Consider the following 25775-nt stretch of genomic DNA (forward strand, 5'->3'; position numbering starts at 1 on the left):
CTTATACAATGCTGCCATCGTGTGGCCATTTACTAGAACTGTTGGTTTCATTCTCTCTCACCCACTCTCTATCTGAACGCAGTTCAGTTGTCCTTTGAAATTACTCTGATTAACCTTAACCCCTGTACATAAAATAGACATTTCAGATACATTCTTAAAATACAGCAAAAACAATATTTACAGGATAACCAGGAGAGTACTGTGTATAAATAATAACGTTTTCTGTAATTGCTCTTATTTGAAATCATTCTCATGTATTTATCATGCTTACTGCCTGTTCTTACTGGACTCATATCAGCAAATAGTTACTATCAGGTTTAGCTGCTCTTAGTCGAATTCACTCTATAATTTACTGTGTGCTTTATTATTTTGCTCTTACTTGAATTGATCTTATTGTACTTTCATAACTGCTCTTATCTGTATTATAATATTCTGTAATGTGATGTTTTATAATGTGATACTTTGTACTGTGATCATTTGTAACAGTTGTAAGCAGCCCTGGATGTCTGCTAAGAAATAAATACTAATAACAGTAGTAATGTCATTGTGAATTTCACTACCTGTAGTACCTCTTGTAAACAGCAGAGGGCAGCAGCGACCGCTTGTCACGGAGCTGTGTTCAGATCAAATAACATGTTAGTTTAATGCAGTGGTGGCCGGTACGTGGATCGCAGAGATTTTCGGTGGATGTCGGGTCGAATCACAGCATATACTCACACAACAGTGTTTGCTTCGGATGATGGGCAGAGTCTTCTGTGTCGTCCAGTAGCACAGATGAAATCTCAACAGTTTCTGCGTATGAGACGAACAAAATGCTTGTGTGAAAATACATTTTAATTTAGGCACACGTAGGCGACTAGAAATTCCTAAAGGTAGACTATAAAAAATAAACGTTATTTATTTTTTCAGCTGGAAAGTAAAACAAACAAAAAAAACTCATTCGGATCTAAACTCAAAGCTCAATCGTAATGCACCCTGGGAATGTAGTTTATTGGTGTCCCCTGCCCACTGTTAATCGCGCATTAAAAACTACAAATCCCATACCCGCCAGTTTCACTGATTTATCAGTGCGATGGCTACTCGTTTCCAGACAGTTTGTCAAACCAAGATGAGGAAAATAACAAATTCAGAGATGTCGGCGTCTTTACAGGACATGAGCAATGCGGGTGTGTCAGAAGATGAAAGTGAACAGGGAGCTTCGAGTTAGTTGCAGCGTGTTCACAGTCGAGTAAAATACAAGTTCAACCAACAGGGGATAAAAGATTAACCCTGGCTTCAGTTTGACAATGTTAAAAACCTCCATGTTGTTCCCGTTTTATCAGGATGCAGGGGAACTGATGGCAGGACAGACTGCATTTTAACAGAGAGCCAGGAGATCAAACATGAAAATATCTTAAACACAGCGCTTCAAAACGACACGCAGTGTGCGGAGAGGCAGCTCAGCGCCTTCTGAGGAGCATGCGAGCAGACAGCTAAAATAAATACATACATAAATAAATACATAAATAAATGAAACGTGATCCATTTTAATTGTGTTGATGCAAAAGAATTAAACTGCACACGTGTTATGTAAGAAAAAAGGAACAAAAAGATCTGTAGACATTCAACAACACATTTAAGCAAAACATTATTATTATTATTATTATTATTATTATTATTATTATTTGTGTGTGTGTGTCCCTAAATGTCAGTGCGCGTCAAGCATTTATATTAAATCTCGCTTATAATTGCTGGTCATAGCTTTTAGTTGGTCAAAGCAAGTATTTTTTAATACAGAGCTATTTGAGTATTTAAAATATGGTTTTCTTCAAAATTAAAATATCAGCAACGGTGTGTTAATTAAACGAAGCGCCTGACGCCGCTCGGAACTTTGGCATTTTTAAATCCTAACGGTCTCTGCTCAGCGGAGTGGAATGTTCAGGAGCCGGTTGCCTAGCAGCGTCTCCGCCTCCTTCTCTGCCCCGCCCCCTCTCTCCCTCTCTCGTTGCTCCAGCTAGGAGTTCACATTCAGCTTCCTTAGATTATATAGCGCCATTCTTTACTAACTTTTACAAATGAGCTTATTGGAGGCTTCGTGTTTTTAAGATGGTTCAGGTGCAGTCCGGGCAGACTGACTGGAGCATCATTACAGTATACCGCACTGCGCTCGGCTTTGTGTGGAGGCTGATACACAAAATAATGAACGACTGGTAAAGAAATCACATGGATTGCTTTTTTTAAAAAAAATTTAGTCGTTGCCAATTAGTTTTTATTATTTTCTCCCCAATTTGAAATGCCCAATTATTTTTTAGGCTCAGCTCACCGCTACCACCCCTGCGCTGACTCGGGAGGGGTGAAGATGAACACACGCTGACCTCCGAAGCGTGTGCTGTCAGCCGCCCGCTTCTTTACACACTGGAAACTCACCATGCAGCCGCCTCAGAGCTACAGCGTCGGAGGACAACGCAGCTCTGGGCAGCTTACAGGCAAGCCTGCAGGCGCCCGGCCAGACTACAGGGGTCGCTGCTGCGCGGTGAGCCGATGACACCCTGGCCGGCCTAACCCTCCCTCCCCCCAGACGACGCTTGGCCAATTGAGCGCCGCCCCCTGGGAGCTCCCATCCACGGTCAGCTGTGGAATAGTCTGGACTCGAACCGGCGACATCCAGGCTATAGAGCGCATCCTGCACTCTAGCGAGTGCTTTTAATGGATGCGCCACTCGGGAGTCCCCTATGGCTTGCTTTTTAATGCTAAATGTGTATCTGGTATTCTAAGCATTACCTTCAATTTATAATTCAGCTATATTCATATTCAGAATGTGATACAGTATTAAGACAGGGTCCAGTATTAGAAATAAATAAACACGCTTTAAGAGAAACAGCAGTGATGTTTATTGCCCATTCCCATCCATTCTCTAGATGTTTTGATAAACTTGACCTTGTTATAATACAAGTTGCTACAGACAGCACAGTGAGTCTTTAGCGCAGGGGTAATTCTAGCACATCATGATAATACAATCCACACATCTGTGTTTTGTTTCCCCAGAGTTGGAGAGTAATTCATTAGTAGAAGTGAAAGATGAGAGATGCTCCAGGTTCGATAACCAGTTTAATTGAGGGAGCACACAATAAAGTAAGAGCAGGGTTTGCCATAACACCTCCAGCATCCCATCATGCCTCTTGCTTTACCCAAAATATGCAAATGACCTGGGAAAGAGCAGCGTGCTTCTGAGCGGCTAAACACTCTGCTTATTCTCATCAAATTGAAATGTCCCGGCCTGAATATCATGCATGCTGGGACTTTGATGTTGTGTGTTTTTAAAATGTATGTTTTTAATATATATATATATATATATATATATATATACACACATGAAACTTGTACTTTTTATACAGGTATATAAATGTCAATTGCTGTGGATAAATGCATCAGCGAAATCAATTAATATGACAGGTAGTTTTCTAGCTTGCTATTTATTAATTTATTTATACATTTATAATATAAACATGTATTCATTTCTACATTTATTTCTTTAACAATATTAATTTCTAAATGTATTTATTCCTCTATGCGTTTGTTTAAATCATTTATTTATTTCTACCTAATAAATTATTCCTTTATTTATTTTTAATTAAACAAGGAACCACAATTTATCAGAGATTTAGACAAGGAAGCTACATGCCACTCTTGTGTGTAAATTCCATTCTATGGTATCTACCAAACAAACAGGAAATGGGAGATTTTCAAACAGGAAATAGAACATTTGTAGAATCGAGCAGAACCTTCAGGTTTTCAGTGAAAGCTGGTCAGGCTTGGATGTAAGCTTAAAAAATGAACGCATTTCAACACCTGCGCAGCGGCGCGGCGGGGTAAGGACGTGTGCGCTTCAAAAACGTCATGATGCAAGTTCAAACCACGGTATTTTTTGTTTTTTCCTGCGATATGTGCTGTTTTAAAACATAAATCCATTGTTTAATAAATGGTGTGGATATCAAACTGCTTGCATTCCCTGGTTTGTTTTGACGTTGACCAACATGTGGAATCACAGGATTGGTAGATGTCCAGTTATTTAGCTTTTCTGTTTGAAAAGTCGCTACTCACCCTTAAAAAGTAGACAGAAGAGGAAGAAGGAGGAGAAAAACATTTTTGCCTTAGTTTGACCACTTATATCTCATTGTGTATAAGAGGTATGCATGTTTTGTTTTCACATTTGATGTGAGAGTGTTTCAGTCTTTTGGTACAGATGGTAATTCTAAGTGATTTAGTTTTGCCGCTGCAACATGGTGAAAACAGCTAAACTCTTGGAGCTGTATAGAGACTCTCGGTCGTTTCAAACACGTTTTTCTAACTCCTCTCAATCCCACGACAAAAACATTGTCAATGTAAATAAACAAGTTAGAAAACTGCTACAGCCGTTTAAAGGGGTGATATCAAACACAAAAGAACAAGTTAGGAGAAGCAATCAGGCCAATCTTGTCAAGCATCAAGCAAATAGGCACACTTGGAAAGGTGCTGGGGCCCAAGATTCACAAAATTCTTGCTTCTAACTTGGCGCCTTTTTTTGATCGCTTCGCTCCACTTTATGGCTCCACTTGAAATGCTCTTTGTATGACTTGAAGTGACTTAGACACACACACACACTGAGACTGCGACAGACACACACACACTGAGACACAGACAGACACTGAGACACACACACACACACTGAGACACACACACTGACAGAGACACACACACAGAGATACACACACACTCAAAATGAGACGCAAACACACACACACACTGAGACACACACACACACTGACCCGCACACAGACACGCACTCACACACACAGGTACTGACACACATCGCTCCACTTGAAAAGCTCTTTGTATGACTTGAAGTGACAGACACAAACACACACTGAGACTACGACACACACACACACTGAGACAGACACTGCGACAGACACACAGACAATGAGACACACACACCGAGACAAACACACACACCCTGAGACACACGCTCACACATACACACACAACACAGGTACTGAGACACACACAGGTACTGACACACACACACTAATGTTATTGTAATTGGTAAATATGCAAATTTCAACATTACAATAGCCAATCAAATCACGGGAAAGCACGAAGCGGGTGGAGCTCATTTGCATACAAACTCCAGATTTAGCTGCCAGTTAAATATTTAACTAAGTGTTAAATCTAGCTAAGAGATTTAAGATGTATTTAAATATTTAGCTAACTGTTAAATCTTGTAACTAGATTTCTAAATGATATCTGAATGCACACATTTATAAAAAGCTGTATTTATTTTCTCCTCATTTCTGGCAGCCCATACTAACGGCGCTCGGAACTTTGGCATTTTTAAATCCTAACGGTCTCTGCTCAGCGGAGTGGAATGTTCAGGAGCCGGTTGCCTAGCAGCGTCTCCGCCTCCTTCTCTGCCCCGCCCCCTCTCTCCCTCTCTCGTTGCTCCAGCTAGGAGTTCACATTCAGCTTCCTTAGATTATATAGCGCCATTCTTTACTAACTTTTACAAATGAGCTTATTGGAGGCTTCGTGTTTTTAAGATGGTTCAGGTGCAGTCCGGGCAGACTGACTGCAGCATCATTACAGTATACCGCACTGCGCTCGGCTTTGTGTGGAGGCTGATACACAAAATAATGAACGACTGGTAAAGAAATCACATGGATTGCTTTTTAATGCTAAATGTGTATCTGGTATTGTAAGCATTACCTACAATTAATTACTCAGCTATATTCATATTCAGAATGTGATACAGTATTAAGACAGGGTCCAGTATTAGGAATAAATAAACACGCTTTAAGAGAAACAGCAGTGATGTTTATTGCCCATTCCCATCCATTCTCTAGATGTTTCTACATTGTGGTTGCAATCCACAGGGACAAGGGACTCAGCGATGTTAAATAAAAAACTAGAGCCCACAATTAACCAATATAGAAAGGAAGGGGGGAGAAATGTATTGCCTGCGTGCAGCACCTTCCACTTTCCTCTATTAAATGTCATTTGCCATGTGTCTGCCCAGTTCTGAATGCTGTCGAGATCATTTTGAATGACCTTTGCTGCTGCAACAGTGTTTGCCACTCCTCCTGTTTGGAACTGCAAACACAAGTCAAAAAGGAAGTTAGAAAGGCCAACAGAGAGACAGAAATGAACATTGCTAAGGGGGCTAAAACCAATTCCAAAACGTTTTTCCAATATTATAACAGCAAGAGAGGAGGTTAAATGTCTAAGAGACACAAACGGCAAAATCACAGACGAAGAAAAAAAACAAACAAATATATTAAATGATTACTTTTCACAAGTTTTTACAAAGGAGGACACGGACAACATGCCCCACATGTCGACCTGTTCATATCCAGTTTTAAATAACTTTAGCATAACAGAGGCAGAAGTGTTAAAGGGACTAGGAGCTCTTAAAATAAACAAATCCCCTGGGCCAGATGAGATCCTCCCAATAGTACTCAAAGAAATGAAAGAAGTTATTTACAAACCGCTAACCAAGATCATGCAACAGTCTCTTGACACAGGGGTTGTACCGACAGACTGGAAAATAGCAAACGTAATACCGATCCACAAAAAGGGAGACAAAACCGAACCAGGTAACTACAGACCAATAAGCCTGACTTCTATTATATGGAAACTTATGGATCTATAATAAGATCCAAAATGGAAAATTACCTATATGGTAACAATATCCTGGGAGACAGTCAGCATGGTTTTAGGAAAGGGAGATCATGTCTAACTAACCTACTTGACTTTTTTGAGGATGCAACATTGAAAATGGATAACTGCAAAGCATACGACATGGTCTATTTAGATTTCCAGAAAGCTTTTGACAAAGTCCTGCATAAAAGATTAATTCTCAAACTGAACGCAGTAGGGATTCAAGGAAATGCATGCACATGAATTAGGGAGTGGTTAACATGTAGAAAACAGAAAGTACTGATTAGAGGAGAAACCTCAAAATGGAGTGAGGTAACCAGTGGTCTATCACAGGGATCAGTATTAGATCCTCTGCTATTCCTAATCTACATTAATGATTTAGATTCTGGTATAGTAAGCAAACTCGTTAAATTTGCAGACGACACAAAAATAGGAGGAGTGGCAAACACTGTTGAAGCAGCAAAGGTCATTCAAAATGATCTGGACAACATTCAGAATTGGGCAGACACATGGCAAATGAAATTTAATAGAGAAAAGTGTAAAGTATTGCATGCAGGCAATAAAAATGTGCATTATAAATATCATATGGGAGATACTGAAATTGAAGAAGGAATCTATGAAAAAGACCTAGGAGTTTATGTTGGCTCAGAAATGTCTTCATCTAGACAATGTGGGGAAGCTATAAAAAAGGCCAACAAGATGCTCGGATATATTGTGAGAAGTGTTGAATTTAAATCAAGGGAAATAATGTTAAAAACTTTACAATGCATTAGTAAGACCTCACCTAGAATATTGTGTTCAGTTCTGGTCACCTCGTTACAAAAAGGATATTGCTGCTCTAGAAAGAGTGCAAAGAAGAGCAACCAGAATTATCCCGGGTTTAAAAGGCATGTCGTATGCAGACAGGCTCAAAGAATTGAATCTGTTCAGTCTTGAACAAAGAAGACTACGCGGCGATCTGATTCAAGCATTCAAAATCCTAAAAGGTATTGACAATGTCGACCCAGGGGACTTTTTCGACCTGAAAAAAGAAACAAGGACCAGGGGTCACAAATGGAGATTAGATAAAGGGGCATTCAGAACAGAAAATAGGAGGCACTTTTTTACACAGAGAATTGTGAGGGTCTGGAACCAACTCCCCAGTAATGTTGTTGAAGCTGACACCCTGGGATCCTTCAAGAAGCTGCTTGATGAGATTCTGGGATCAATAAGCTACTAACAACCAAACGAGCAAGATGGGCTGAATGGGGCCTCCTCTCTTTGGTAAACTTTCTTATGTTCTTATTCCTTATACAATGCTGCCACTGTGTGGACATTTACTATAACTGTTTGTTCTAATATATATATTTATGTCAAGTCTGAAGTCACAACGGTCAGGGGTCAAGTCTGGAAACAGCCAAGCCTGATTGACGTGATGAGGAAGATAAGGATGATGATGATGATGAGGAGGAGGAGTGTGAGGGAGGAGACACTCACATTGTCTCAGTATGTATCTGGACATTTACTGCAAATGTTTTTTAACTGTTTTTGTATGGTGTTGCTGATCCTTGTGTCTAGTAAGGAAAATAATAAAAACAAAATTCACTTCCCTGTTATACGGGGACTGGAGGCCTGTGGTTGGGAGTGTCCTGAAAAACAAAAGAAAGGTTAATGAAGAGTACGGTTTAGAGAGCTGGTTTGGAAAGGAGCACACTTCCAGAACAATGGATTGCAGTACTATTGTTGAGATAAACTGATATGCAATGGTTCAGGTAACCTGAGTTGGGTGTGGTGGTGAGGTCCTCCATCTTGACAGGAAGTGGGGAAGCAGCCATGTTGGTGAGGGAAGCTTTTATTGACTTCCCTGAGTACTGACTTCCTGTAGTCAGGGCAGTACCTGTAGAAGATATTGAAAGGGGGGACAGCTGATTTTAAGTACATTTCCCTCTGCTTGTTTGGAAGCATAGTTTTAATGCACGTGTTAGATTAATGTGTATATATATATATATATATATATATTCATTGATTCATTTCTTTTTGAATACTTTATTCATTATTGATAACTGTTTGCTGGTTTGTCTCTATATACCCACCTGCAGAATGGTTTATTCTGGGGGAGGGGGGGGGTCTGGAAGGGTATAAAGGCTGTTAGTTTTGTTCAGTCAGGATCGTCTTTTTGTGCAAATCAGAGGGCAGTTTTGCAGCTCTGTGGCTGGACTCAGTTATTGGAGTCAGTACCTGTGATTAGGTGACTAGAAATAGTTCTTTTTGGTTTCCACTTTTTCTTTCCTCAAATTGTTTGATATTTTGTTCAATTAGCTTTTTGTTTATTATTGTTCTTAAATAAAAATAATTGGTTTGAGACCAAACTTCTCTGTGATCCTTGTGCGCGTGTGTGTGTGTCAGTCACACACACACACACACACCGAGACACACACACTGAGACACACACACTGAAACACTCACACAGTGAGAAACACACGCACACACACACACACTGAGACACACAAACACACTGAGACAAACACACTGAGACACACACACACACACACTGAAACACACACACTCACGCACTGAGACACAAACACACACACATACACTGAGACACACACACTGAGAGACACACACACTGAGACATACACACTCACGCACTGAGACACAAACACACACACATACACTGAGACACACACACACACTGAGACACACACACACACACTGAGACACACACACACAGGTACAATTATGTTATGCTAATTGTTAAATATTCAGATTTAGCGGCCATTTAAATATTTAGTTAACTGTTAAATCTAGCTAAGAGATTTAAGATTTATTTAAATATTTAGCTAAATGTTAAATCTTGCTAAGAGATTTAAGATGTATTTAAATATTTAGCTAACTGTTAAATGTTGTAACTAGATTTCTAAATGATATCTGAATGCACACATTTATAAAAAGCTGTATTTATTTTCTCCTCATTTCTGGCAGCCCATACTAACGGCGCTCGGAACTTTGGCATTTTTAAATCCTAACGGTCTCTGCTCAGCGGAGTGGAATGTTCAGGAGCCGGTTGCCTAGCAGCGTCTCCGCCTCCTTCTCTGCCCCGCCCCCTCTCTCCCTCTCTCGTTGCTCCAGCTAGGAGTTCACATTCAGCTTCCTTAGATTATATAGCGCCATTCTTTACTAACTTTTACAAATGAGCTTATTGGAGGCTTCGTGTTTTTAAGATGGTTCAGGTGCAGTCCGGGCAGACTGACTGGAGCATCATTACAGTATACCGCACTGCGCTCGGCTTTGTGTGGAGGCTGATACACAAAATAATGAACGACTGGTAAAGAAATCACATGGATTGCTTTTTAATGGTAAATGTGTATCTGGTATTCTAAGTATTACCTACAGTTTATAATTCAGCTATATTCATATTCAGAATGTGATACAGTATTAAGACAGGGTCCAGTATTAGAAATAAATAAACACACTTTAAGAGAAACAGCAGTGATGTTTATTGACCATTCCCATCCATTCTCTATATGTTTCTACACTGTGGTTGCAATCCACAGGGACAAGGGACTCAGTGATGTTAAATAAAAAACTAGAGCCCACAATTAACCAATATAGAAAGGAAGGGGGGAGAAATGTATTGCCTGCGTGCAGCACCTTCCACTTTCCTGTATTAAATGGCATTTGCCATGTGTCTGCCCAGTTCTGAATGCTGTCGAGATCATTTTGAATGACCTTTGCTGCTGCAACAGTGTCTGCCACTCCTCCTATTTTTGTGTCATCTACAAATTTAACAAGTTTGCTTACTATACCAGAATCTAAATCATTAATGTAGATTAGGAATAGCAGAGGACCTAATTCTGATCCCAATGTGCATTATAAATATGGGAGATACTGAAATTGAAGAAGGAATCTATGAAAAAGTCCCAGGAGTTTATGTTGGCTCAGAAATGTCTTCATCTAGACAATGTGGGGAAGCTATAAAAAAAGGCCAACAAGATGCTCGGATATATTAAGTGTTGAAATTAAATCAAGGGAAGTAATGTTAAAACTTTACAATGCATTAGTAAGACCTCACCTAGAATACTGTGTTCAGTTCTGGTCACCTCGTTACAAAAAGGATATTGCTGCTCTAGAAAGAGTGCAAAGAAGAGCAACCAGAATTATCCCGGGTTTAAAAGGCATGTCGTATGCAGACAGGCTCAAAGAATTGAATCTATTCAGTCTTGAACAAAGAAGACTACGCGGCGATCTGATTCAAGCTTTCAAAATCCTAAAAGGTATTGACAATGTCGACCCAGGGGACTTCTTGGACCTGAAAAAAGAAACCAGGGGTCACAAATGGAGATTAGATAAAGGGGCATTCAGAACAGAAAATAGGAGGTACTTTTCAACCATCACAGACTAGCAGCTCTGCACACTCCTGTAACACTGCATGAGATCAAAGAACAGCCACATAAACTACAGCCAGGGAACTCCTGTGGGACAGACATGAGTAAGGATCCGCGCAAAGTGATGTGCGGTTTCAAACCCCCGTAAGAGTCTGTGTGCTCCCGGGGTTAAAGACAAGGGCTTGCAGGAAAATAAGCGGCACGCACGCTTTCATTTTTGAATTTTTGTTTGTAAAAAACAGCGAGTTGAAGACCACGTACATTTTCTTTACTTTTTTTTTTAAGCAGCTTCAGTGGTTTCAATCTCTCCACGCACTAAATCACAGAGTCAGCTCTGAACACGGCATCCTTTATATTCCCTTGTGTGATCGAGTGGAAATCTGCTCTGCCGCGCACTCCAGCACCCACACAGCTCCCTGACCTGCACACCGCAGGGCAACTGCTGTACAAAGGCTGTTTTATCAGTCCCTGCTGTGGATTAAAATAGTATTGGTTTTAAGAATAAATAATTAAACTCACATGGGGAGGTGTCGGGTCGCAGGGCTTCCTGTGCTGTAAACCTGGTCGTCATGGAGACGGGCAGAACACAGCTCTCGCTATTTCTTATACAATGCTGCCATCGTGTGGCCATTTACTAGAACTGTTTGTTTTAATATATCTATATCCATATCTATCTATCTATCTATCTATCTATCTATCTACCTGTTCTGTCTGTTGGTGCATGCTGGGAGTGTGAGGGGTGTGTGCTGCTGCAGGAGGGGTTGTGGAGAGAGTAGGTGAGTGATATGTGTTTTTTCTTTTTTTGGGATACAAGTGTTATTTAGGTTTATTTATTTTGGGTGTTTTCAAAAATTTAGCTGACTTTTGTCAGCTTGAATAGGCCAGTATGGCCAGTTCCGGGGGGAGGGAAGCTCCCACAAACTTTTCTTTTGAAAAGTTAAGTCGCCGTCATGGAGTAAAGATCATAACGGAGGGGTTTGTGTCATTGGAGCAATGTGTTTTAGCGTTAGGTGAAGTTGTCGGATGCGAGAATATCAAGTCTGCATCTCGAATGAATGGTTCAATTGTTGCTTTTCTGAATGAAATCAATCTCGTTACTAAAGCTGTTGAAAAGGGAATTGTGGTAAATGAGACATTTATTACCGTGTTACCTCTGGTTTTACCATCCAGAAAAGTAATTCTTTCAAATGTTCCCCCTTTTTTAAAGAATGACGTGTTAGAGAATGCACTCTCTAGACACGAGAAAATTGTTTCGAGTCCGAAGAGAATCCCCTTGGGGTGTAAATCTCCGAAGCTGAAACACATCGTTTCTTTCCGCAGGCAAGTTAACATGATTTTAAATGACATGAGTCAGGAGTTAAACGTAGCCCTCAAATTTAAAATAGAGGAGAATAGTTATATTATCTTTGCGACTACAGATGTCATGAGGTGTTTTGGTTGTGGAAAGAGGGGCATGTTGTTAAAAACTGTCCCGAAAATGAGGCTAGCACGGCGGAACAGGACAAGGGGAAAAAGAGTGAGCATAAAGAAACAGAGAGGAGAGAGGAGGGGAAAGAAATTGGGAACGGCTCTAATAATTCTGCAGATGCAGGTAACGAAAGTAGCCGACAGACAGAAACTCAGGGGGATGAGAGACTGGAACAAGAAGCTAGTACTGAGGTGAATGTAGGAGAGCTGGCAGTGACTGGAAAACAGAGCAGAGAGACGGCAACAACTAGCGCTGAAAAACCGTCAGCTCTTGATGTAGACAGCGCTGTGGAAGCAGGTTGCAGTAAAATGATACAGAATACGTCTGAGTGTGTAGAGCTCAAACAAACTGAGAGTATTGTTAAATCTGTAGAGGTCAAACAAACAGAGAGTGTGGTTGAGGAAGTAGAGTTAAATCCAACAGCAGGTGATGAAAGTAAAATAAATTCAGTTTTAGAAAAAATGGATGTAGAAACGGTAGCGGAAAAGTTTAAGTTCAAAACTCCGAAAAAGAAAAGACAGAGGAAACGGGAAGATGATGAAACTGTAAAGAAAAGAGCTAATGTTATTGAGGAAAGTGAAGCGGCGTCTGGGAAGAGTAAAACAACAGTGCCGTGGAGTGTTAGAGTTGCCAGCAAAACTCCCGAAGAGAGCTCAGAGATAGACAGTGAAGAGGAGGCAGTTTTGACTGACTGTTCCCAAACATCAGACTCGGCTCTCTCTGGAACTGGCTACAGTGTCAGTAACATAAAAGATTTTTTGGAAATCACGAAGGGTAGAAGAGGGATTAATATTGAGGACCATTTCCCAAATATCTCTTTGTTTTTATTAGCGGCACGTTTTACCTCACAGAAAGCGTCAGGCTCTGACCTCACTGAGCAGGAGCGTTGGCGTTTGAAAAACCTGATTGCTAGAGTCAGTAAACAGTTAAAAAAAAAACCTAGTGATTAAATGGATTGGAATTTCTTTACCTTCTTGTCAGTGTGTCTGGTTCTTCTTTTTCCAGTTTCCTTCCTTCCTTTTCACACTAAAATGAATTCGTTCACAATTGGGTCTTTAAATATTAATGGGTGCAGAGATGAGCTTAAGAGAGCTGCTTTATTTGAATACCTTGATCAGAAAAAATGTAATGTTGTTTTTTTACAAGAAACACACACTGATTTTAATAACCAAGTCGACTGGGTTGGTGACTGGAAGGGGGACGTGTTTCTTAGTCACGGCTCCAATGTAAGCGCTGGGGTGGCCGTGCTGTTTTCAAAAGGTTTTATTCAGTCTCCCCCTGTTGTTACTGAAGTAGTGAAAGGGAGATTGTTAAAAGTTGACTTAAAGATAGGGGAAAACATGTTTGTTTTTTTAAACATATATGCCCCGAATGATGGACGAGAGCGGGTCCGGTTTTTTAAGACGTTAGATCAAGTTTTAAATGGCTGCAGTGGCAGAGATAGGGTTGTTTTAGCTGGTGATTTTAATTGCACAGTTAACCACATGGAGGACCGTAATCATCCTGAGCCACACCTTCAGTCAGCTTCAGAACTTAATTTGATTTTAAAAAAGCATGACTTGACTGATGTGTGGAAACAATTTAACAATTCAATGAGACAGTATACATGGGTCAAATACTGCAATAATAATGTTTCCTTGGCCAGGTTGGATCGCTTTTATATTTTTAAACAGCATTTTAATCTGGTCACCAAGTGTTTTATTTCTCCAACTGGGTTATCTGATCATTCTCTTTTAACTTTAAGTGTAATGGTTCCCTTGCAAAAGCCAGGAAAGTCTTACTGGCATTTTAACACTCAGCTTTTAAAAGATACCCATTTTAAAGAATGTATGAGTTTTCTATGGGAAAGGTGGAGAGAGCAGAAGACTGCTTTTACTTCCCTGGCTGAGTGGTGGGATGTGGGGAAGGTGCAGATCAGATTGTTCTCTCAGCAGTACACTATTAATGTCACAAAGAGGATGACTGCGGCTCTGGAAGAGCTGGAGAGGGATATGTTAGAGCTTCAGGGAGCTCTACAGTCCAATCCCAATAGTAGGTCGATTCAAGACCTCAAGAACAAAAAACAGCAGATGGCTGAACTGCTGAATGTCAAAATGCAGGGGGCGCTGGTGAGGTCCCGAATGCAGCATATAGCTGAGATCGATGCACCCACACAGTTTTTTTTTTGGATTGGAAAAAAAGAGAGCAGAGCGGAAAGTCATTCATTGTTTAAAAACTTCGACAGGGGAAGAGCTGAGGGAGCCTGGGGAGATTCGGCGACACGCTGTGAAATTCTATTCGGAACTGTTCACAATGGAGGTTGGGGAACAGGCTGAAGCGACACAGCGGTTCCTGGAGGCTCTGCCAAGGCTCGCTGAAGAGGAAAAGAAAGCACTTGAGTTTCCCCTAATGTTGCAAGAGCTCTCTGATGCCCTCCAGGGGCTAAAAGGGGGAAAAACTCCAGGAATGGATGGGCTGCCTGTTGAATTTTTTAAAACTTTTTGGACATTATTGAAGGATGACCTGTACGCAGTTCTAAATGAATGCACGGAGAAAGGAGTGCTGCCTATGAGCTGCAGGAGGGCAGTGATAACACTATTACCCAAGAAAGGGGATTTGTGTAATATAAAGAACTGGAGACCTGTGTCCTTGTTATGCACAGATTACAAAATAATGTCCAAAGCCCTGGCCAGAAGACTAAGCACTGTTTTGGGTCTTGTTATACACCCTGACCAAACCTACTGTGTGCCCAACCGATGCATCTTTGACAACATTTTTTTAATTCGAGACATATTGGCTGCCTCTAAGCTCTTTAGTTTCCCTGCTGGGCTTATCTCTCTTGATCAAGAAAAAGCCTTTGACAGAGTCGACCACAGTTATTTATGGAAGGTATTTGAAGCCTTCGGTTTTGGCCCGAGATTTATATCTCAAATACAGTCCCTATACTGTGACATTTTTAGTTTGCTGAAGATCAATGGGGAGCTGAGTGCACCTTTCCCAGTCCACCGGGGTATAAGACAAGGTTGTCCTCTCTCAGGAATGTTGTATTCTCTTTCTATTGAGCCACTTATCAATAGACTTAGACAGGTTTTAACAGGACTCACTATCCCAGGTAGCCTAGCTCAACCAATTAAGGTCTCCGCTTATGCAGATGATGTTTCTGTTTTTATTCAGAGTCAAGCAGATGTTGACAAATTGTATGAAAGTCAGAAATGTTTTGAAGCAATTTCTTCAGCCAAAATAAACTGGCAAAAAAGTGAAGGGTTGTTAATAGGGGATTGGAAGGGATGTGGGATCCCAGTTCTGCCAGGTGGCTTGCAGTGGAGTCAAGAGGAGATAAAGTATTTGGGAGTATACTTAGGGAATGAGAGGGCAGTCAGGAAGAACTGGGAGGGGTGTTTGGAGAAAGTAAAAGGACGCCTGCAGAAATGGCGTTGGATTTTGCAAAAGATCTCTTACCGGGGAAGGGTCTTAATTATAAATAATTTAGCTGCTTCTATGCTCTGGCATAGACTTATATGTATGGAACCTCCGAAAGATCTTTTAAAAGAAATTCAGAGAGAGTTTTTAAGTTTCTTCTGGGACGGGTTACATTGGTTGAGGCAGTGTGTGTTGTTTTTGCCGCTGGAAGAAGGAGGGCAAGGTTTGATGGACTTGTCTAGTAGACTCAAAGCTTTCAGGCTGCAAACAGTTAAAAAACTGCTGTATAGCAGCGAGAAACTTCCCTGGACTGATGTAGCTCAGTTTTTACTGCATCAAGCTGGAGGGCTGGGTCTGGACAAACAGCTTTTCCTCCTAGATAGTGCCCTGTTCAACTCGCCCAATCTGCCACCGTTTTACCAGAGTTTGCTTAGGGCATGGCAGAGTCTGAGGGTTAAAAGAGGTGAGGGGACTCTTGACTTCTATTGGCTGCTTGAGGAACCTGTCATTTTTAATCCTGGGTTTAGAATAAAATTAACAGAGTCTCAGTCGTTTACAAAATCAATGATGAAAGCTGGGGTTATAAAGCTTCGACACGTTGTGGATGTGAATAGAGCAAAATGGAAAAGTCCACAACAGTTGTCCTTAGCTCTGGGTTTACATTCTACGAGAGTAGGTGGCAGGTTACTTTGTCAGATTCAAGCAGCCTTGTCTAGAGAGCAGGATGACATTTTGAAAAATGGGTTCTCAGCAAAGAACCAGGCCTTACTTGAGACCCCGTTCCCCTCCTTATTGATTTCCCCATTGGCCCCCTTGAGTGGGGAAGATGAAGGTCGCCTGCTAAAAATGGAAAAGTTGACAGATCTCCCCCTGGCAAATGCAGAAGGCAAAAAATTATATGAATTGTGTGTTAAATTGTGTCATGAAAGACAGTTACAGGAACTTCCAGACACACACTGGAGGGAGCGGTTGGAGGTGGGAGAGCAGGCCAGACCGGCCTGGAGGAGCCTGTATAAACCTCCTCTACCCAAGAGATCAGGGGACTTGCAGTGGCGACTCCTGCACACCATCATCGCTGTCAATGCTTACCTGTGCATCATAGACCCAGGAATAACAGATAAATGTCCCTTTTGTATAGAAAGAGAGACTGTTTTTCATGGTTTTGTTTTCTGTAACCGTTTAGCCCCCTTGTTTGTTCTCATAAGGCGCCTGTTTATTGACTTAGGCTTGGATTTTTCTGAGTGTGTTTTTATCTTTGGTGTAGCTTACACAAAAAAGGAAAAATATGTGTGTCAGCTAGCAAATTTCCTGCTAGGACAAGCCAAGCTCTCTATTTTAAAAACTAGAAAAGCTCATATTGCTGGTGTTGGTGAAATCAATGCAGTTACTGTTTTTAGAATGCTGGTTATCAGTAGGATTAAACTGGATTTTAAATATTACAGTATGGTGAATGATTTGGAAATGTTTTCAACGATTTGGTGTATTGCTGGTGCACTTTGTGAGACAGATGGTGGGAATTTAATTATTTATTTGTAAATTGCTGTTGTTGGTTATTTATTAATTTAAAAAGAAAAAAGAAAAAAAGAAAAAAAGGGAAAAAAAAAAAAAAAAAAAAAAAATGTAAATATTTGACTATGTATTAATGTATTTGTTTTTATGTGTTTCTTTGTAATGTTAAAGATTTGTGAGTAGTTAATAAAGGTATTTTGAAAAAGTAAAGTATCTATCTATCTATCTATCTATCTATCTATCAGCTCAGTTGCCCTTTGAAATGACTCGTAATAACCTTAACCTCTGTGCAAAAATAGACATTTCAGATACATTCTTAAAATACAGCAAAAACAATATTTACAAGATAGCCAGGAGAGTACTGTGTGTATAAATAATAACGTTTTCTGTAATTGCTCTTATTTGAAATCTTTCTCATGTATTTATCATGCTTACTGCCTGTTCTTACTAGACTCATATCAGCAAATAGTTACTATCAGGTTTAGCTGCTCTTAGTCGAATTCGCTCTTATAATTTACTGTGTGCTTTATTATTTTGCTCTTACTTGAATTGATTTTATGGTACTTTCATATCTGCTCTTATCTGTATTATGATATTCTGTAATGTGATGTTTTATAATGTGATACTTTGTACTGTGATAATCTGTAACAATTGTAAGTCGACCTGAATGTCTGCTAAGAAATAAATACTAATAACAGTAACAATGTCATTGTGAATTTCACTACCTGTACTACCTATTGTAAACAGCAGAGGGCACCAGCAACCGCTTGTCACTGAGCTGTGCTCTGATAAAAAAAAAATTAAAAAAATTTAATAAACCAACAGTTCTACTAAATGGCCACACGATGGCAGCATTGGATAAGGAATAGCGAGAGCTGCGTTCTGCTTTTAGTCGAATTTGCTCTTGTTTATAGTTTACTGTGTGCTTTATTATTTTGCTCTTACTTGAATTGATTTTATATTTTCATATCTGTATTATGATATTTTTTAATGTGATACTTTGTACTGAGAGAACTTGTAACAATTGCAAGTCACCCTGGATAACGGAGTCTGGATAAGGAAGTCTGTAGGAAATAAATACGACTGCTACACAACGGTCAAGGGTCAAGTCTGGAAACAGTCACCCTGATTGAACTGATGAGGATGATGAGGATGAGGAGGAGGATGATATACATGTACTGTATATATATATATATATATATATATATATATATATATATATATATATATATATATATATATTATCACATTTGATGTAAGAGTGTTTCAGTCTTTTGGTACAGATGGTAATTCTAAGTGATTTAGTTTTGCCGCTGCAACATGGTGAAAACAGCTAAACTCTTGTAGCTGTATAGAGACTCTCGGTCGTTTCAAACACGTTTTTCTAACTCCTCTCAATCCCACGACAAAAACATGTAAAAAAACAAGTTAGAAAAAACGCAACAGCCGTTTAAAGGGGTGATATCAAACACAAAAGCCCAAGTTAGGAGAAGCAATTAAGCCAATCTTGTCAAGCATCAAGCAAATAGGCACACTTGGAAAGGTGCTGGGGCCCAAGATTCACACAATTCTTGCTTCTAACTTGGCGCCTTTTTTTGATCGCTTCGCTCCACTTTATCGCTCCACTTGAAATGCTCTTTGTATGACTTGAAGTGACTGAGACACACACTCACACACTGAGAGACACACACTGAGACACACACACACTGAGACTGCGACAGACACACACACACTGAGACACAGACAGACACTGAGACACACACACACACACATACACACACACACACTGACAGGTACTGACATGCACACACAGGTAGTGACACACACACAAACACACACACAGATACTGACACACACACTAATGTTATTGTTATTGGTAAATATACAAATTTCAACATTACAATAGCCAATCAAATCACGGGAAAGCACGAAGCGGGCGGAGCTCATTTGCATACAAACTCCAGATTTAGCTGCCAGTTAAATATTTAGCAAAATGTTAAATCTAGTGTAGTGGATTATTTTCTTATAAGGTATTGCCTAAATGGCATTAAATAACTCAATAAGGCTAGACACGGCATTAACAGTACAAAGAGCTTATAGATGGAACAATGAGGGTAAGAACTAGCCCTGCCCGGTATCTCTAGGATACTGGGAACTGAAGTAAGATAGAAAGGGTAGTTTGTGTATGTTTATTTCTCTTTTATATTTTATATACTTTTAGAGGTATGACAGACATAAGTTTCCTTTTGGCACAGCGCCACATGTAACTGTTGAGAAGCTTCTAGAAAGTCTGCCTGAACTGCCCCCACCGGCAGGAGTAGCAACAACCAATCAGAGACTTATTATTAACCTCTCTATTCAGACGAACCAATGAAAATCTAAAGTAAACAACCCTTGTGGGTAACAAGGAGCAACCAGTAAACTAATTTTAGCTGTCATGTTTAGCGTGCACTTGTCTTATGACTGTTTGTATGATATATGGCCTCCACTTCCTTTTAAGTCTTATAACCAATCCTTATATGGTTACACTGTGTAATTTCCTTCTTGTATGACGTACCAGAAAACTATATAAGCTGCATTTAAAATTAGCTCGGGGTGCATCTCTGCTGATTGCTAACAGAGTCTGTGTTACTCCGTTGAGTGCGCCAGTTTGCAAACTTAAAATAAAGGTCTTTGATTGAACTACAACGTCTCCTCATTGAGTCAACACGCAGGCTGGAATAAAGGACCTGGAAGGATTCCCCTTACCATACTTAGGTTCAAGGGTGTTTGAAAACTTCCACTACACTAGACAAGATATTTTAGATTTATTTAAATATTTAAACTAACTAGCAGAAAAGATCATTCAAAATGATCTAGACAGCATTCAGAACTGGGCAGACACATGGCAAATGACATTTAATAGAGGAAAGTGTAAAGTATTGCACGCAGGCAATACAAATGTGCATTATAAATATCATATGGGAGATACTGAAATTGAAGAAGGAATCTATGAAAAAGACCTAGGAGTTTATGTTGACTCAGAAATGTCTTCATCTAGACAATGTGGGGAAGCTATAAAAAAGGCCAACAAGATGCTCGGATATATTGTGAGAAGTGTTGAATTTAAATCAAGGGAAGTAATGTTAAAACTTTACAATGCATTAATAAGACCTCACCTAGAATATTGTGTTCAGTTCTGGTCACCTCGTTACAAAAAGGATATTGCTGCTCTAGAAAGAGTGCAAAGAAGAGCGAGCAGAATTATCCCAGGTTTAAAAGGCATGTCGTATGCAGACAGGCTCAAAGAATTGAATCTATTCAGTCTTGAACAAAGACTACGCGGCGATCTGATTCAAACATTCAAAATCCTAAAAGGTATTGACAATGTCGACCCAGGGGACTTCTTTGACCTGAAAAAAGAAACAAGGACCAGGGGTCACAAATGGAGATTAGATAAAGGGGCATTCAGAACAGAAAATAGGAGACACTTTTTTGCACAGAGAATTGTGAGGGTCTGGAATCAACTCCCCAGTAATGTTGTTGAAGATGACACCCTGGGATCCATCAAGAAGCTGCTTGATGAGATTCTGGGATCAATAAGCAACTAACAACCAAACGAACAAGATGGGTGGAATGGGGCTTCCTCTCATTTGTAAACTTTCTTATGGAGACGGGCAGAACGCAGCTCTCGCTATTCCTTATACAATGCTGCCATCGTGTGGACATTTACTAGAACAGTTTGTTCTTATCTATCTATCTATCTATCTATCTCAGCTCAGTTGCCCTTTGAAATGACTCGTATTAACCTTAACCCCTTTTTTCAAAAATAGACATTTCAGATACATTCTTAAAATACAGCAAAAACAATATTTACAGGATAGCCAGGAGAGTACTGTGTGTATAAATAATAAAGTTTTCTGTAATTGCTCTTATTTGAAATCATTCTCATGTATTTATCATGCTACCTGCCTGTTCTTACTGGACTCATAAGCAAATAGTTACTATCAGGTTTAGCTGCTCTTAGTCGAATTCACTCTTATAATTTACTGTGTGCTTTATTATTTTGCTCTTACTTGAATTGATTTTATGGTACTTTCATATCTGCTCTTATCTGTATTATAATATTCTGTAATGTGATGTTTTATAATGTGATACTTTGTACTGTGATCATTTGTAACAATTATAAGCAGCCCTGGATGTCTGCTAAGAAATAAATACTAATAACAGTAACAATGTCATTGTGAATTTCACTATGTACTACCCATTGTAAACAGCAGAGGGCACCAGCAACCGCTTGTCACTGAGCTGTGCTCTGATAATAAAAAAAAAAAAATAATTTTAATTAACCAACAGTTCTACTAAATGGCCACACGATGGCAGCATTGGATAAGGAATAGCGAGAGCTGCGTTCTGCTTTTAGTCTGATTTGCTCTTGTTTATAGTTTACTGTGTGCTTTATTATTTTGCTCTTACTTGAATTGATTTTATATTTTAATATCTGTATTATGATATTTAATGTGATACTTTGTACTGAGAGAACTTGTAACAATTGCAAGTCACCCTGGATAACAGAGTCTGGATAAGGAAGTCTGTAAGAAATAAATACGACTGCTACACAACGGTCAAGGGTCAAGTCTGGAAACAGCCACCCTGATTGAACTGATGAGGATGAGGAGGATGATGAGGATGAGGAGGAGGATGATATACATGTACTGTATATATATATATTTTTTATCACATTTGATGTAAGAGTGTTTCAGACTTTTGGTACAGATGGTAATTCTAAGTGATTTAGTTTTGCCGCTGCAACATGGTGAAAACAGCTAAACTCTTGGAGCTGTATAGAGACTCTCGGTCGTTTCAAACGCGTTTTTCTAACTCCTCTCAATCCCACGACAAAAACATTGTCAATGTAAAAAAACAAGTTAGAAAAACGCAACAGCCGTTTAAAGGGGTGATATCAAACACAAAAGAACAAGTTAGGAGAAGCAATCAGGCCAATCTTGTCAAGCATCAAGCAGATAGGCACACTTGGAAAGGTGCTGGGGCCCAAGATTCACACAATTCTTCCTTCTAACTTGGCGCCTTTTTTTGATCGCTTCGCTCCACTTTATCGCTCCACTTGAAATGCTCTTTGTATGACTTGAAGTGACTGAGACACACACACACACACACACACACACACAGGTACTGACACACACACACAAACACACTCAGGTACTGACACACACACTGAGACACACACTGAGACACAGACACACACAGGTACTGACACACGCACACACAAATGTTAAATCTACTTAAGAGATTGAAGATGTATTTAAATATTTAACTAAATGTTAAATCTACTTAAGAGATTTAAGATGTATTAAAATATTTAGCTAACTGTTAAATCTTGTAACTAGATTTCTAAATGATATCTGAATGCACACATTTATAAAAAGCTGTATTTATTTTCTCCTCATTTCTGGCAGCCCATACTAACGGCGCTCGGAACTTTGGCATTTTTAAATCCTAACGGTCTCTGCTCAGCGGAGTGGAATGTTCAGGAGCCGGTTGCCTAGCAGCGTCTCCGCCTCCTTCTCTGCCCCGCCCCCTCTCTCCCTCTCTCGTTGCTCCAGCTAGGAGTTCACATTCAGCTTCCTTAGATTATATAGCGCCATTCTTTACTAACTTTTACAAATGAGCTTATTGGAGGCTTCGTGTTTTTAAGATGGTTCAGGTGCAGTCCGGGCAGACTGACTGCAGCATCATTACAGTATACCGCACTGCGCTCGGCTTTGTGTGGTGGCTGACACACAAAATAATGAACGACTGGTAAAGAAATCACATGGATTGCTTTTTAATGCTAAATGTGTATCTGGTATTCTGAGTATTATCTACAATTAATAACTCAGCTATATTCATATTCAGAATGTGATACAGTATTAAGACAGGGTCCAGTATTAGAAATAAATAAACACGCTTTAAGAGAAACAGCAGTGATGTTTATTGACCATTCCCATATAATCTCTAGATGTTTCTACATTGTGGTTGCAATCCACAGGGACAAGGGACTCAGCAATGTTAAATAAAAAACTAGAGCCCACAATTAACCAATATAGAAAGGAAGGGGGGGAGAAATGTATTGCCTGCGTGCAGTACCTTCCACTTTCCTCTATTAAATGTCATTTGCCATGTGTCTGCCCAGTTCTGAATGCTGTCTAGATCATTTTGAATGACCTTTGCTGCTGCAACAGTGTTTGCCCCTGGGTCGACATTGTCTACACCTTTTAGGATTTTGAATGCTTGAATCAGATCGCCGCGTAGTCTTCTTTGTTCAAGACTGAATAGATTCAATTCTTTGAGCCTGTCTGCATACGACATGCCTTTTAAACCCGGGATAATTCAGGTTGCTCTTCTTTGCACATTACTTCCCTTGATTTAAATTCAACACTTCTCACAATATATCCGAGCATCTCGTTGGCCCTTTTTTATAGCTTCCCCACATTTCCTCTGGTTGAAGCTGTGATTAAAGGTATTGAAAGCGGTCTCTCTCTGGGGTTCCCCTGTATCAGTGGTGTGGGGTTTCCTCGTGTTGAAGCTGTGATTAAAGGTATTGAAAGCGGTCTCTCTCTGGGGTTCCCCTGTATCAGTGGTGTGGGGTTTCCTCTGGTTGAAGCTGTGATTAAAGGTATTGAAAGCGGTCTCTCTCTGGGGTTCCCCTGTATCAGTGGTGTGGGGTTTCCCCAGGTTGAAGCTGTGATTAAAGGTATTGAAAGCGGTCTCTCTCTCTCTGGGGTTCCCCTGTATCAGTGGTGTGGGGTTTCCTCGGGTTGAAGCTGTGATTAAAGATATTGAAAGCGGTCTCTCTCTGGGGTTCCCCTGTATCAGTGGTGTTGGGTTTCCTCGGGTTGAAGCTGTGATTAAAGGTATTGAAAGCGGTCTCTCTCTGGGGTTCCCCTGTATCAGTGGTGTGGGGTTTCCTCGGGTTGAAGCTGTGATTAAAGATATTGAAAGCGGTCTCTCTCTGGGGTTCCCCTGTATCAGTGGTGTTGGGTTTCCTCGGGTTGAAGCTGTGATTAAAGGTATTGAAAGCGGTCTCTCTCTGGGGTTCCCCTGTATCAGTGGTGTGGGGTTTCCTCGGGTTGAAGCTGTGATTAAAGGTATTGAAAGCGGTCTCTCTCTCTGGGGTTCCCCTGTATCAGTGGTGTGGGGTTTCCTCGGGTTGAAGCTGTGATTAAAGGTATTGAAAGCGGTCTCTCTCTCTCTGGGGTTCCCCTGTATCAGTGGTGTGGGGTTTCCTCGTGTTGAAGCTGTGATTAAAGGTATTGAAAGCGGTCTCTCTCTCTGGGGTTCCCCTGTATCAGTGGTGTGGGGTTTCCTCGGGTTGAAGCTGTGATTAAAGGTATTGAAAGGGGTCCCTACCCTGGAGTCCCACTCGTTGAGGGTCTTGACGTTGATGAAGGACACTTCCCAGTTGGCTCCGGTCATCACACCATCGTGTTCACAGCGAACGATCAGATCGATATCCTCCCCCAGCTTCCAACACCGGAACCTGAAACACAGAGACACACACAGGGGTCAACAAGGCTGAACACACACACACACACACACACACACACACACACACGCACACACACACACACAGGGGTCAACAAGGCTGAACACACACACACACACACACACACACACACACACAGGGGTCAACAAGGCTGAACACACACACACACACACACACACACACACACAGGGGTCAACAAGGCTGAATACACACACACACAGGGGTCAGCAAGGCTGAACACACACACACACACACACACACACACACACAGGGGTCAACAAGACTGAACACACACACACAGGGGTCAACAAGGCTGATCACACACACACACACAGGGGTCAACAAGGCTGATCACACACACACACACACACACACACACACACACACAGGGGTCAACAAGACTGAACACACACACACAGGGGTCAACAAGGCTGATCACACACACACACACAGGGGTCAACAAGGCTGAACACACACACACACACACACACACACACAGGTACTGACACAGACACTCACACTGAGACACACACACACACACACTAAGACACTCACACTGAGACACACACACAGGTACTGACACACACTGAGACACACACTGACACACACGCACACACAAATGTTCAATCTAGCTAAGAGATTTAAGATGTATTTAAATATTTAGCTAACTGTTAAATGTTGTAACTAGATTTCTAAATGATATCTGAATGCACACATTTATAAAAAGCTGTATTTATTTTCTCCTCATTTCTGGCAGCCCATACTAACGGCGCTCGGAACTTTGGCATTTTTAAATCCTAACGGTCTCTGCTCAGCGGAGTGGAATGTTCAGGAG

The sequence above is a fragment of the Acipenser ruthenus genome, chromosome 45 (assembly GCF_902713425.1).
Source record: "Acipenser ruthenus chromosome 45, fAciRut3.2 maternal haplotype, whole genome shotgun sequence".
NCBI lineage: Eukaryota > Metazoa > Chordata > Actinopteri > Acipenseriformes > Acipenseridae > Acipenser > Acipenser ruthenus.